At 34.5% G+C, this 14,991-nt stretch overlaps 1 long non-coding RNA gene across 1 annotated transcript in view; it reads left to right on the plus strand.

Annotated features, from left to right (window-relative positions):
- The first annotated feature begins 78 nt into the window (after positions 1-78).
- Positions 79-14,991, plus strand: part of LOC138310639 (uncharacterized) — a 36,225-nt gene continuing 21,312 nt past the window's right edge. The window contains exon 1 of the long non-coding RNA XR_011206463.1: positions 79-92. This is a non-coding gene — a long non-coding RNA (uncharacterized lncRNA). The remainder of the gene's footprint in view (positions 93-14,991) is intronic.

Below are 14,991 nucleotides of genomic sequence, written 5' to 3' on the forward strand. Positions count from 1 at the left end.
CAGATATTGCAATTGTGCCTTATCTAGTGTGATGATGAATACACATTTTATTTGTGTAATTCCCCTCCATGTTGGCCTGATGACAACGCAAGGTAAGGTTGCTTGGAAATGGCATCCGGGGTACCGGGTAATACAAGTGTAAATGCAGTAGGGGCAGGGGGACAGAGAATGGGGAGTATTAGTAACAAGGAGGGACATAGAAGGGGCAAAAGAGGGGTAGAGAGAGGGTGCATAGAGTGAGTAAAGAGGGCGGAAGTGCAGTGAGGGGACATAAAGAAGTCTAATCATGAAATTACAAATGTAGCAAAAAGGAGTAAGAATGAAAGGGGCCTAGAGGGGACATAGAGTAATCAGTTCTAGAAGTATAAGAGCAGTTGGGGCAGAGGGACAAAGAAAGGGGGGAGTAAGTACCAAAGGAGGGAGGAGTAGACAAAGGAGGGGGGAGTAAGTAACAAAGAAGGGTCATAGATGGAGTAAAATAGGAGACAGATGAAGGGATACAGGCCGGTGACGAAATAGAGGGCAGAAGGGCAGTAGAGAGGACATAGAAAGGGTTACGATATATATAATTATGAAACTAGCAAAAACGAAACAAGGAAGAGAAAAGAATGTAGATGGGAGACTGGGACTGAACAAAGAAGGGGTGAATTAATTAAAGATGCTCAACCGCCAACAGAGTATACATGATATTCATCATTTGAACAATAATTGGTGTTTAATCGTGCATATATATGTCTAATTAACACAGAAAAGACTATAAAATAATTTATTTTGCCTTTGGTGCATGCGCAATCAGTATTTCATTCCATATAGGATATAGTGCCACAGATTTTTTTCGGGAGGCAAATAATTATTTTTCATATGTTTAACTTGAAGTAAAATTAGAAGCTCGACCTTTTCAATGGTGATAATGGTGTAAAGTAAGTATTTTCTGTAACTGAAGAAAAATACTAAATCGTCTGCTCATATTTTAGATAGTGAAAAAATACCATTTGTCAGCGGTGGAGCATCTTTAAGTAAAGTGGAGAGATACTCAGAGGGTTCACTATTAAACATCAGCAAAAAAAAACAGGAAGAGAAAGGGGACGTACATGTAGAGGAGTAAAGATCGAGAAAACAGAAGGTTAATAAACAGACCTAGAGAGAGGCTGGATTGTTCGTGAAGTGAAGTAGAAAGCTCGAGGATATAAAAAGGGTTAATTATAAAACTAGCAAAAACCGAATACAAATTGAAAGCTGAAGCTTAAGGGGAATACAGAGGGGTAAATTAAAGAAAGGACAGAAAATGAATAGAGGTTGAATACTTCATAGAGTGGAGTAGTAGAGGAGAGCTTCAGAGGGTTATATTATATACAACTAGCAAAACGAAACAGAAGGAGAAGATGAAGGAGCAGGGAGGGCCAGAAAGATATGTAATACAAATAAAGAGCAGACAGATTTTATTGAAAATCTAAGGCCACATTTCTGTTTTGTATTTTAACAACACAATGTGTTTTTCAGTAATTTAAAAACACTAATATTTCAACAAAATGCATATATTTATGTAGAGAATTGATTTACCTCATTTACTTGTTCGACAAATTAATATGTAAATGGTAAAATTTAATTTAGTACCATATATATAAGGAACACCGATTATCATTATCTAAGGTTAGGATAATGCCGACCGGTTATTCCACACGAAGGGTGCTCAAACTCAAATCAGAGGTTTGTTATATAGCATTATAACATATATCTATGTAAGAGTATTTGTCAGGTCTAAAGAATCCGTTTGACAAATATGAGGTATCAATCGATCACCAGGACTGTAATATAGCTATACCTCAGCTATGCCTGTATGATGCTCATAGTTAGAGGAATTTTACTGCATAAAAAAGAACCAGCACTGAGAGAAAGTGGTAGGACAACTTTTATAACACTTGTATGAGGGGAGAGATGAATTATAAAGCTAAATATACACTGCACTAAAATGTTCATCCACTAAAATGAATAAGTTTACATCATCTTACCAATTCTAATATTCAGAGTTAATCTGTTTTGTAGTAACTGGTATTGACCTTTGACCTTACAGTGGTTTGTAGTAATTGATATATTGACCTTTGACCTAACAGAGTCTTCTGTAAATAACTGAAATCACTGAATTAAATGACTTTATATGTCAAGATCTTGATGGTTATATTTAGGCTAGCTGTAGTTATATATATAATTTTGACACACAATCTGAGTATATATATATTAACAAAACATGATCATTTACCCATATTCATAATGGATTATACCATCCTTGGAATAAGAAGAGTCCAAATGTGCGTTTAGGGGTAAACAAATCAAATTCAGAAATTAACTTTTATAATTGGGTGATTTTCACCGACTTTGTGTACAGCTATATAAGAGATAGGAGTGAAAATGATATTTAGTTTATAATTATGATAATTTTCACCTCTTTTGACAATTACTGAACTATAGCATTGGTTGTGCTATTTATAGTCCAAGAACTATCTTTAAAAGTTTATCTTAATAACATATCCAGAAAATACCTTTAAATGTCTCCATGCATCAATGCTCACTTAGATCAAAAAAAGTAATCACTCATTTTCTATAGACCTTGAACTTTAATATTTTATCCAATAAGATATCTTGTTTTAATGTAAATATCTATCAAATATTTTTGTAAAATTTTAGTTACCTAGTTCATGGGACATTGTATAAATCAAACAGCGGAATAAATAACCAAAAGAGTACTGTATTTGACACCATAAGCAATCCCGTCCCTATAAGCACCCATTCCATTTATATCAATTTCACTTACATTCTTAAATACAGATTGAATTGATGAAAACTTTTAAATTTCTGCATTTGACTTTTATTTATAGTTAACTACTGATCATGACAGTTATGCAAAATTTTATGAAATGTTAGAATTTCAAGTTTTTTACTGCCCAGGACACTTATTGGGTTGAATATGGTTAGACATTCATATATATATACACACACACAGGCTATTTCAATCCATGCATCTTAATATGTAATTATCTGTAATAAGAATAATATATAGCTAGAGCCCTTGCCATCTCAAACTTTTCTTTGTGGTTACTTTGACAGTTCACATCTGTATAAGACATCAGCACAAGTAAATATAAGCCTGTATGATAATGAATGGGAGAACTCAGAATCAGCTGATAGCACTAACCCTTGATATTAAGCGTCAGGTCATCCATACTGTGTGTTGTTCGTCTCCAAGGAGAAATAGTTACATATGATTTCTTATTACATGTATACGACTATAGAAATTCAACTTTTCACTCACTAATAATTTTCTTACACCCATCACTTCCACGGTAATATTTTACATTTGATTGCATTTAAACTGTACAAGGGAGGTCACTCTGTCATCAACTAACATTATACAGGGGAGAGCACTCTGTCATCATCAAACATTATACTGAGGAGATCACTGTCATCATATGATCCTTAAACAGGGGAGACCACTCTGTCAGCTTTTAACACAATCGTAACTCCTCGAATTTAATTGTTATAGTTGACTTCAAATGTATCACAAGGACATCCATTTTGAAACTAAGAGACTATTTTTATAGCAACTGGTTGCCACCGAGGACAAAATCCTTCAAAAAATGTCAGTTCATCAATAATGTCTGTCTCGAAGGAGAAATAGTCACATTCAATTTTTTAAAATATGACTATAGAAGTTCTACATTTCAATTGAACTATTAATTTTCTTATGCGCAGTAAGAGCATAATTAGGTTTTCCGACGAAGAAAATGGTTGATTTTCTTACATATTCTAACACCTATCACATCCGAGGTAATGTTTTACACCCGAGGATCCAATACGAGGGTTTCGAGATCCCAAAACGACATGGGTAAAGTACAATTTACCGTCGATTAGTCCCACCATCTGGTGATTATGACATTATCATTTGACGTGAGTTTAGTGACGTCATAATCACCGGAAGGTGGGACTAATCAACATTGAATTTTACTTTGCCCACGTCGTTTTAGGATCTCGAAACCCCTGTATTGCATCTAGCATGTACAGGGGAAGGTCTCTTGCATAGATTCAATATAACAATTATTATAGTGTAGAAACATTTAATCTACTCTTTCCCAACACAGGAAAAATCGCTCTACCAAATTAAAGGAGGCCACTCTTTTCTTAACTTTATTAAATGTATGGGAGCATCAAAGAAAAATTAATTCATAGTCACTTGAAAGAAATAATCATTGGCTTACCATTAGGCATACAAAAGTAATTCTTTATTAAATATTTGCCATAACCTTATGATATAACCAAGGCTCGGCACCTTAAAACTTTCTCAGACAGATTTTTTACTCCAGTCTATGTAAAAGCAAAAAATCTGTCTGAGAATTATTCTATGGTGCCGGGCCCAGGAATATTTAAACTTTATTCAAAATATTTTATTTCCAATTTTGAGTTAAACATTATTTTTTAACACTCCTCACCCAACCCAACCCCTAGCCACCAAATCGCTTCCAAACCCTTTAGTGCGTACTATTATAACTTACCTGTATAGGAGCATCAGATATCACTCCATTTTTCACATCCCTCGGAGGGAAACCTTCAGTTAGTCCGTTCAACATATTCAGGGTTGTATAGTTGGCTGACCTTGAAGAATCATTCTGTTAAGGGTAGATCGTCCCTGGAAATAATTAATATTCTTTCCAATTTGCTATTCATAATGTACATAACTTAAAATTTATTCTGAGAAGGATTAGGTTTTTATTATCAAAATCATTGTTTTTCAATTGATATATGACATATGACAAAGTCGTATGAAAAAAAAAAATTAGAAAAAAAAACCTTTTATCGTATGCATCAATGATCATCTTTAAAAAAAAAATCATAATTAAAAAAAAAAAAAAACAAATATATCAAAAAAAGACAGTAACACATTAGAGCATATATAATTGAAATAAAAATTGTACACCTCGATCAGAACAAAAAAATATATATATAAAACAGCAATTAGAAAACATCTACAATTATCACTAACTGCAATTAGGTCTACGTACACTTTAAAACTTGCTTGTGGTGATTTTGGTCATTAAGATATCTGTTCAAAAATGCAGTTTACACACCAGTAAACAACAACAAAAATAAGAATAATTCCTTTCATCACATAATTTGTTTACACTAATCTATATATGAGGAAATACAATATTTTCAATTATTATATATCCCGACTGTTCAATAAAACCTTGTTATATTGCACAGTTCAAAGTTATATTGCACGCTTCCATGGAAACATTATATTGCACAGTTCGAGATGTTATATTGCACAGCTTTAGGAACACCTCGCTGTTGTTGTTTAGTTTTGACTGTAGAACACTTCCGAGGAATCACGCGTAACAGTATGTTACGTTATTGTGATGTCACAAAGGCTCACGCTCAATTTCGCGCTAGCTTTTTAGATCTCGATCGAATCAGGCACGCCATGTAAACGTTTGTCGAGTAGATGAAGGACACGGCGAATGTATTAGATTAAAAGGCTGCATGCAGGTCTAATAATGTTAAAGAAGACAAAATGACATCCAAACCGGAATTACAAAGTGACGTAGGTGGATTATACGTCAATCTTCAATATGACTTGAAGCTTCTCCGTAGGGTACGGTGCTGATGATTTTGTTAAGTGACTGTCGTATTCGTTTTATAAAAATATTCAACTAAAAAACTGGTGATTATGTAATAAAACAAATATTTCGTGGGTTACTGTGCTCTAGTTCATAATATTTACCCCTCGGTGGTGGTAATCAACAAATATTATATTGCACTCGGCCTTCGGCCTTGCTCTAATGTTTTACTTTACCGCTACCACATTAATATTGTAGCTTTTAGTATACAGGCACTGTGTATATGGGGTTTCCAGTTCGGGTCCGGGTATGGGGTACACAATATCCACTCAAACGTGTTTAACCTAGATTTCACTGGACAGGCAAAACGACAGTGAGGAAATCTGACTGCATTTTCCGCGTTCATAGTGAAATAAAGGTATGTTAATATATTATTTCGTGTCTGAAGTTGTGTTTTCCGTATCGAAAATTTATTTAAGAATATATTAGTATTAAATATATACATATTTATCCATGTTTGACGGAATACCGGCGACTTTTGTAGAGGCAGGTGTACCTCTTCCAAGCGAGCCGTTGGTTCCCTTGTCCTTTTATATGGTATATAGGCCTATAGTACACACGTATACACAACAGACTTTCTCACAACCTACGTTATAGGACAACGATGTGTTTTTATGTGTTTTTCACAGCAACGCTGAAGTTGTTTTTCATGTTTATGGATATAATGACAGTGATATAGTTTGACATACGGTATGTCGACCAACCCGTGGTAATCGAGTGAGTTGGCACACCGAGGATGGACATTTTCGGGCAACGTTAACGTTACCACTGATTTGGATGTGGGGTAGCGGGGGAGGGGGTCAGGAAGCGACTTGAACTTTCAACTGTTTCTAGGCCTCAGCTTACTGTTGTGTTGACTTCCTTATCTAACTGGATGATAATAACAATAATGCACACATTTAGTTTTGCGGGTCCTGGTGAGAATTTATACCATTGATACAATCTTGTCCGCGCCTCGGCGTACGTAATGGTTGACGTCTACGACCCCGATAGCACATGGTTTAGCATCAACAAAGGCTTTCAAATCATGATCAATCCATTTAAATGATGTAGAATGCAAAGTACATCAACAGATGGATGTAGACCACACACCTTGAGTCGTTCCAGAAAGTTGCAAGTTCAGCAACTCGAGGCGTAACTGGCACTTCTTCGGCCGGAAAAACAACAAAGTATTCTAATTTTTGACCCAATATCCAGATCTATCCGGATCTACACATAACATTTGAGGGACAAAACAACATCAGTAACTGCAGAAACAAACATACATCCATTATCACATTTATTGATATATTTTCATCAAATTTGGCATACTTACACGTACTGTTCTTGTCTATACAATCAGCTCATGATATTTGCAAAATTTTCGATGATTCATTTTCAAAATATCATTATCTTTATGCGCCGTTAATTTTATGATATCATTTCCTTCTTTCTTCTTATCAAAATAGCAACGAAAAAATCATGCTTATAATTAACACCGTTTTCTCAAAAAGTATCACCAAAATATACTAACATTTTGAGAATTACAGTACTTTCAAATGAAAGGTTTTATTTTTACAAGTACAAATAAGGACTGAAAATGATTTTTGGCAGTACTGCCAAAAGTTATTATATTTCCACCTCGTGCAGGACATTGAGTCATACGGTCAGACCATGAAATTAAATTGTAGATTACAATTATAATTAACATGTTTACATTGTTATTAGTAATTGTCAAGTGATTTCTGCAGGTATGTTTCCAAATAAACATGCATAAGGTTTAAAATACAATAATTTTACAGTACATAATTTCTGTGTTGTAACAAACAAGGCACTAAAGCAATTTGAATGGTTTCCACAGCTTTAGTCTTCAAACCATGTGGTTTTCAAAAGATTAATGAAGAAAAAATAGCATATCAAATTTTTGCCCAGTTACGGCACATATAACTTAAAAAATTCTATATAGGCGCATTTCCTTTATATCATTAATAATATTGATAGGAACTTTTGGAAGAAATTCGATATCCTTCGAACTGATCAAAATGTCGTGTCAATTGCCATATGTTTACAAATGACTAAAATTTGCATTTCTACTTTTACAGTAAAACATTTTCTGCTCTGTTTTCTGATATTTTGAGCCTATTAGGAACAAAAAACAACTAACAATATAGAGGGGTTCAGCGGACTACCCTGCTTTAAGCCATTGTTTTTGTTTCGGTAATTCGCCGACTGAGTTTATATAACGTATCATTCGTTCGTTCTTGCGTTTGTAAATGATTTATAATGCATTTTCATATTTTAAATCCTGAATTGAATCCCAGTATTACCATATAAAAATGTGTACAATTCTAAAACGCAAGTTACAAAAATAAATCAATTGCCTGCGTGTACGTAGCTGTTAGTCAGAGCTGAGGAACTTAGAGTGCAAATTTCCATCCTCTTGGCCACAATTATTTATTAATATATATTACCGTGAGTTGAAAGTTTTGTGGATTAGCATTCGTACCAAGTCCATGTAGTACATAACGTACTATACTATATTAAAAGAATGAATGAAAAATTAAAAATGCAAAACAATGCATGGGTTTTTTTTCATGTTTTGTTTTCTTGCGAATCACAAAAAATACCAGTTACGTAATCTAAAAGCCATATATGTCACAGTACAGGTACACAATACACATTGGGAAACCAGCTTTACTTGTTAGCTTGCCCTGTCCATATAAAGGCACAACGAATTTTTGTTATGTTAGCTTGCCCTGTCCATATAAAGGCACAACGAATTTTTGTTATGGTCGTAATGGCCAGATTCAACCTTTGGGCTAAAAATCCTCCCAGGACACGGGTTTAGCTCCGAACTCAGGATATATCTGCATCTATTTTTTGTAGTAAAAACGTAGTAAAAAAAAGTCACGTGCTTATACATTCATGCCATTGACCGGAATATACAATTGTATTATGGGTAACTAGTGATCACGTGATTGTGTGTTTACTTCCAAATATGGCGATAGTTTGCTTGCCATTTCTTCGGAAAAATTGATTTATTTGAAAATATTTAGACTCCAAAATGTTATTAATATTGCATGCATATAATTTTGACTCGCACATACATGTATGTACTGTTTTAGTATAAATAATGAAGTAAAATGAGTTAAAAAACTGCCATTTCACGTTTTGTAAATAAATGATAAGATGCGAATTGACCAATTAAATAGGTCTAACCGTCTAATCTAGGATCAGCGAAGATCGGCTACTCCCGGCTAAATTCGTAGAATTCTAAATTTATATTGATATATATATAATTACCTGTTTTGGGTTTCAGAAGAAATACATATAACACAGAGAAAATAAGATCTTCGTCAAAAGGCCAAATTATATATATACTAAATACCAGGTCAGAGAAATCACTATATTTGGAAGTAAACACACACTCATGTGATCACTAGTTACCCATAATACAATTCCATATTTTTTCGGCCAATTGCATGAATGAGGTATAAGCACGTGACTTGTGTTACTACGCGTACGTTTGACTACAAAGAACGCGTGTTTTTACCATTATTTGGAAAATCCATTTTCTTTTAGTTATGCTGGTTCTTGAAATCCATAGGCCTAGTGAATTTTCATTTATAAAGAAACATATTCAAAAGGATAATTATATGATGATTTAGTAATTTGTTAAAACAGATATTAGATCTCTAGTAAAAAGGTACTGAACCGTGCATGTATAAAGGTTTACACAAGGTACACAAGGTGATGCCTTTAGCTGCTTACATATTATTAACTTTATTTCAGTTGCAATGCTTCCTTATATAATCAACTTGATTCGTCATCATGACTGTATATATATAAGGATTATCGGAGTGTACTCTCATCATGAACAGCTTCGCGGTTTATTTAGAGTACACTCAGATTTTTATGTTATATCTCCCGATAACATAAAAAAATCTATTCAACTTAATCCTTATAATTCAAATTACTAAAGATAATCTCTTCAATACTCAAAATTCATTTTGGGACTCCTTTGTCTATGAAATCATTACGCCGTCATCTCAGCCAATCAGAAGCAACGTCACAAACGGCGACGCCATTTTTGCCTTTATGGGCTGATAAAGTAAATTTTTAAGCCAATGAAAATGCTCGTAACAAGCAAAATTGAATTATATATTTGTAAAATTCTCGTAACCCCATCCAACGTTGCCCCTCGTGACGTCACATCCAGTTACCGGTATTCCCCAAATCAGCGTGAGCGACCGATTCCCTGATTAGCAGTCAATATACAGGTAAAAATCGGGCACTTCAGAGGACGGTATATCTCGGTACTGAAGCTGTCAATTTTGATGCGGTTTTCAACATTCTTGTCAGGATATCAAACAGAATAACAGATCACGATATAATTTTCCGTTCCGTTCCCAGTTTCCCACATTTTCTTCGTTTCCACCAACAATATATATTACAAATTAAACTTTAAAATAGAGCAGAAGATGTAAAAATAAGACAGTTTATTAAAGCCTATTGGGCTCATTTTGCTAAAAGGAGAAAAAAAATCGCAATTACGCGTTATTACGCGAAACTCCATGGTTATCACACATTTTTGTAGCTATGAGGAAATTATCCACAACCTTCAAACCAAACGGTTTAAAAAGGTCAATTTTTGGTTTATGGTGTTATACCACTCTGACGTACAAAAATTATTATTTTATATTCTACTGGGGCAGTATAACACCATATGCATATAAACTGAATCGAAGGCCCCTGATTTTTATATTAGATATGACGTTTCTCTGAAAAAAAATGTCAATAGAATTATTTGAGGTGCTTGTTACTAACAAGAAAAAATGATGGTCATAGGACACTGCCCTGATGAACTCAACTTCTTGCACAGTGGAGTTACATCTTCTTTGACATCGTAGTTAGCTCAGTTCCAGCTAGTCCAGCTGGTTGTGGCGCGTTTTGTTCATTCACTAGGTTGTTGTTGTTGTTGTCTGGTGGTGCCATATAAAAACTGGGATAAAACTTGAATGTTACTGATTTCCAGTGAATCGGTTTTTAAACGAGTTTAGAGTAGGGGCTTCTACTACAAAGTTAGGAAGGGAGTTCCACGAATCTACCACTCGACTACTAAATATACTTTTGTGTGACTTAAGTCTTGCTCTGTTTCTTTAAGATGCTCCATCGCCGACAGAGCATAAATGATATTCATCATTTGAACAATAATTGGTGTTTAATCGTGTATATATATGCCTAATTAACACAAAAAAAAATAAAATAAAACAATTTATTTTGCCACCTTTGGTGCATGCGCAATCAGTACTTTATTCCATATAAGATATATTGCCACGAGATTTTTTCGGGATGTAATTAATTATTTTACATTTTGTTACTCAGGGGCGTAGCTAGAGTCTTTTACATGTGCAAGCCCAGGCGAGGGGTCTGGGGGCCGCCTAGGCCCCCAGCGGGTCCAGGGCAGCGCCCTGGTTAGGGGGTTCAGGGGGGCGAAGCCCCCCGACGGAAAATCGTTTTAAGGAAATGTTTAGCACCGAAAATGATATTTGATAATGCTTGGTATTGCTAAACTATATTTATTAAAATCAAAGGTATAGGACTGTTTTCTACCTGTACCTGATAATTATGTGTTAATGTTTAGTACTTAAAAAGTATATGAAAATCTCATGATAAGTCCTGCATGTATCTTGAGTGACTCTAATGGGATTTGATGATAGATTGACGGAACTTTCTTACGTTATCGAATTTTTTTATGTGTAAAAATCGAATTATACATATATGTGAAAAAATGAATGAATATAAAAACAGCGCCTCATATTGTAAGGAATAAAAGTCGCACTGATTGAAAAAAATAGTATTTGTCTTCTTAAAGTCTATCTTGACGGGAAGTTTTAATTCTCTATACAATGTATCGCTCCAACAAGAGTATATGTGTCAGTATATTGTGCATTTACTAAATAGAATCTTTTCCGCTAAGCCTGCCTATATTATAAGTTGTTGTTTTTTTGTCTAATATATAGACTTTATATTTGGCAAAAAAATAAATAAAAAGCATAATAATATAAGCATGTTTTAGCGGACTATCTAAGTAGAATGTACTGTGTGTCACTATAATTTGCGAGGTGTCACTTTCGATATTTCATCTGTCGTCCTTTGACTTTTCGTGTCTTTCGTTTTAATCTTGAACAAGCCATCTTGTGTCATAGAAGATTCATATTAACGCATAACGTATATTTCAGTATTATTAATTTTAGATAAATCATCTACGTAAACGTTTAGGTTATTTTAACTTTGATTTTAATTTACATTCAAGACTTTGACGGATCTACATAGATGTTTTAACTTTACAAGACAATGAATAACCCATACTAGGATTTTTTATGTGCAAGCCCGGGCTTTTTTTTAAAGAGCAAGCTACGCCCCTGTGAGGTGCGTGTTACTAACAAGAAAATAAAATGAGGTCATAGGACACCTGCCTCTGATGAACTCCACCTTCTCGACAGTGGAGGTTATATCTTCTATGACAATCGTAAGTTATGCACAGTATTCCCAGCTCGTCCCAGCTGGGTTTGTTGGCGCTTTTTATTTTCAGATTCACTAGGTAGTTGTTGGTTGTCTGAGGTGCCCTAATAAAAACTGTGAAATAAAACTTGAATGATACTGATTTTTCCATTGAATCCGGATATTTTATTAAACGATTTTAAGAGTAGTGTCTTCTACTACAAAGTTTGGAAAGGGAGTTCCATGAAATCTACCACTCGCCTACTAATTATACTTTGAGGTGACCTTAAGTCCCTGCACTGTTCTTAAAGATGCCGACCCTACGGGCAAAGAGCAAGCTACGCCCCTGTATCAAAATTATACACATTCAGACATAAAATGAGACAATTCGTTTGGCACATCGTTCCTTTGGTACAATCAGTACTATTATCCTATAGGTATGGGAATAGTCCCACGAACTTTTTAAGTCTTGAATGGTAATTAATTTTCATATTTGTAACTTGAAGTAAAATTAGTAGCTCAAACTGTTCAATGGTGGTAATGTTCGTAAAGTTAGTAACTTTTGGTAACTGAAGAAAAATACTTAATAGCCCTGCTCCCTGTTATGATCTAGTGAAAAAATACCATAAGTACAGCGTGAGTGTAGCATCCCTTTAAAGAGTTTTTAAACCGTTACCCTTCTTAGTTACCAGTGGTTAGAATTGTAAATAGCGCTTGTCTTTATCTAGTTTATATCTATCCGTTCAGAATTTTAATAGACTTCCAATCGTCATCATTCCTTTTAACGTCTGTATTCTAAGGTGGGAAGTCCTAACTTTTTAAGTATTTGAATAGGTATGGTAGATTTTCAATAGAGTGAATTCTTTGTATTAGTGGCTCTTCGTTGCACATTTTCAAGAGCGATCTGATCTTTTTTTAGCAATGGAGACCATTATCTGGAATTGCATATTCTAAGTTGGTCTAATTAGGGCATTTTGTATAGGGTTAAGAACATAGTTTATATCTATATAGACAAATGTCCTGAATATTAGCCCCAGTATGCGATTTCCTTTGTTAAGATGCTTGACTAACGAGTGCTGATAAATTTAAGTTTTGTAGTCGAAAAGTACACCTAAATCTTTCTCACACTGTACCTTCTCTATTTGTTCATTTTGTGTGGAAGGAATAAAGTGTATCTTTTTCTAGATTGCCTATGTTTAAGGTGTTTGTTTGCATTTCCTTAGTGTCCTAGTTCAAGGCTTGTTATGTTCTTACTTGAGACTCGGTAGGGCTATTGTTGTTTCTAAAAAAAAAAAAAAAAAAAAAAAGAGTCATCAGCAAATAGTTTGATTGTGCTATGTTGGACTACTTTGGGCAGGTCAGTATGATATCATATTATATCAGAAATAGAACAGGACCTAAGACACTACCTTGTGGTACACCACTAGTCCAGAAGATTCACCATGAATAACAACTCGATATGCAGCATGTGTAGGATGGATAAGAAGTCTTCTTTCCACTTCAGTATTTTTCCAATGATGGCCGGCCGTAACCTTTAGTTTTTAAGTAGATTTTTTGTGAGGGACTTTATCAAAAGCTTTACTGAAGTCAATATAAATTGAAATCGATATTACTCCCTTTGTCTATGGCTTCTGCCCAGTGTTCAAGGACCTCCAATTTTTTTTGATTGTAGTACAGGATTTACCAGATCTAAAGCCATGTTGATGTTCTGTGAAGAGATGGTTCACGTCCATATGATTACAAGCTTGTGTCCCTAATAATTCTTTGGAGAATTTTGCCTGGGATTGAAGTCAGACTTATTGGACGGTAGTTTTCCACTTTGTTGTGATTCCTACTCTTGTATAAAGGAGCCACATTTGCAATTCTCCAATCATCTGGAATTTTCCCTTCGTCTAAAGATTTCCTGGATATAATTTCCAAAAGTTGTGATATTTCATTTGAAGTTTCAACAATAAAATGCTAATTTTGAGGCTTTGGGGATTTATATTTAATTTATAAATTGTTTAGAATATGATGATATGAGCATGTCATTATTATCGATAATGTTAATAACCTTTTTGGTACTCTACAAAATTATCGATCTCTCGTTTAAACATTCACATCTTTAAAAATTAAAAGCCGTCTCGTAAAGGTAATCGGCCTTTAACCTTTTACCTTAAATAAAATCACAGTATTTATTTGACCATCAAAACATGCGCTCATGTTAATCAGGAAAATTACAATCTCATGGGCAAATCAGCCAAAATTGACACATGTGCACTGCAATGAAGGGATTAAGCTTATACAAGCTCAATTTTAATTAAACAATAGGTTTGTTTATGGCAACAAGATCACCGTTCCAAATGTCACAACTCGAAAATATGGTGACCATTTTACCGCTGATGACCTTTGGTTCTAGTCAAAATCAAAGAGCATCACAATCCCATAATTCCATATAGGCAATACTCCAATCCGTTTGTGATTACCTAGCTCTCTCAACTCCATACCTTCCCAAATTACAACATGTAAGTATTCTGTTTAGTTAGTGATTGAAGAGATGAAAATCCTTTGTGACATTATATGTTGGTCAATGGCAATCAGAATAAAACAAATAATTAGTATTAGACCTGCATCCATCCTGACAACCTGGTGTGGACTTTGAATGAAGGTCAAGGTTATTCGTTTGAACAGACTTGAAATAGATAAGTTTCCCCTAAATTAACCTGATCATTGATCAAGCAACAGGCTCAAAATTATCAGGTGTCTGTTTATTTTTTTTTTACTTGACAACTTCCTTATGGAGATGTTGTTTCAGCATACCTATTGAACTCCAATGACCTTGAAATGAAGGTCAATGTCA

This window comes from Argopecten irradians, chromosome 16 (genome assembly GCF_041381155.1).
Source record: "Argopecten irradians isolate NY chromosome 16, Ai_NY, whole genome shotgun sequence".
NCBI lineage: Eukaryota > Metazoa > Mollusca > Bivalvia > Pectinida > Pectinidae > Argopecten > Argopecten irradians.